Source organism: Nothobranchius furzeri, chromosome 19 (genome assembly GCF_043380555.1).
Source record: "Nothobranchius furzeri strain GRZ-AD chromosome 19, NfurGRZ-RIMD1, whole genome shotgun sequence".
In the NCBI taxonomy this organism is placed as follows: Eukaryota; Metazoa; Chordata; class Actinopteri; order Cyprinodontiformes; family Nothobranchiidae; genus Nothobranchius; species Nothobranchius furzeri.
Window position 1 is genome coordinate 3753555 of NC_091759.1, and position 1154 is coordinate 3754708.

A 1154-nucleotide genomic window follows, 5' to 3' on the forward strand; every position below is an offset into this window, starting at 1 on the left:
AATCCATTCTGGTGAAGATGCAACCGGAGCCTCCGGTGTTTTTACATAAAATAACTCATCTGAAATGCGATTGATAACCAAACGTCTGGGCGTACAGGAAGTGTCGTGCAACTCGTACGCTGCTGAGTCAAAGCACTCACAGAGCAATCTGGCACGTTTCATTTCCCAGCTGCCTCAGACAGGCTGCCACTGGTTTCCTGGTGGCTCTGATGCTGTAAAAACTCCGTTACACGTGTTTGCAACCAGTGTTGTTTGTGGCCTTATAGAGCTTTAACTCGCAGTCGTGAAAAGGAACAAGTATTAGTAGAGTTGTGGGAGCCGAACGCTCATCGAAGTGACCACGGAGTCGCCACTCGTCACTTTTCCATGTAACTTTTTAAGAAGGATTTTTTTTATCTCTTTAGCTAAAAAGATCCTTACATTTCAGACTTTGATGTTCCTAAAAATAAGTAAATGTTAAGAAATAGGAAAGCCGAGGGAAAAAGGGATCATCTTGCCTTAAACCAAGACCATGTGCTCGTTATCTGAAGCAGGCCATCTAAAAAAGACTACATTTAAAGTCTGAAATAGACCAAAAGACAGAAGAAGAGAGACTCCGGCCTAAACAAGACCGTACAAACCACAGACAGCGCAAGGATGGCATTTTGGCCATTTAGCAGACACCCTTTTCCAGACGGATTTCCAGTAAACGCAGTCAGAAAAAAATTATAAAGCCCTTCAATGCCACCACTTTTACCAGGGAAGCGAATATAAAAAGGGCACAAAACAATAAGCTTAGACAGTAAAACAAGCTTAACATCTTTGGGTTTGGAGAAAAATAAACTACTTTTCTCCAAATAAACCGACCGTGACAAATGGGTGTTTTGCTTTATCTGAACTATACGAGGAGGTGAGATGAATCACAGCTGATTGTTCTAATCGATGCTATCTTTTCCGCTTACTAACAACAATGAGTGTTGGGACGATTCAATTCATAAATAAATGTGATTAGAAATGACAAATAAATAGGAAATGTGAGTCTACATAAAAGAATACCTTTTTAAAAATCCCTTTGGAATAGGTCGGAATACAGATTTAATTTATGGTGGAGGAAAACGGTGCTGAGGAAGTTCAGCGAGCTGAGGGCACTTATGAGAAAATACTCTTCCCATTCA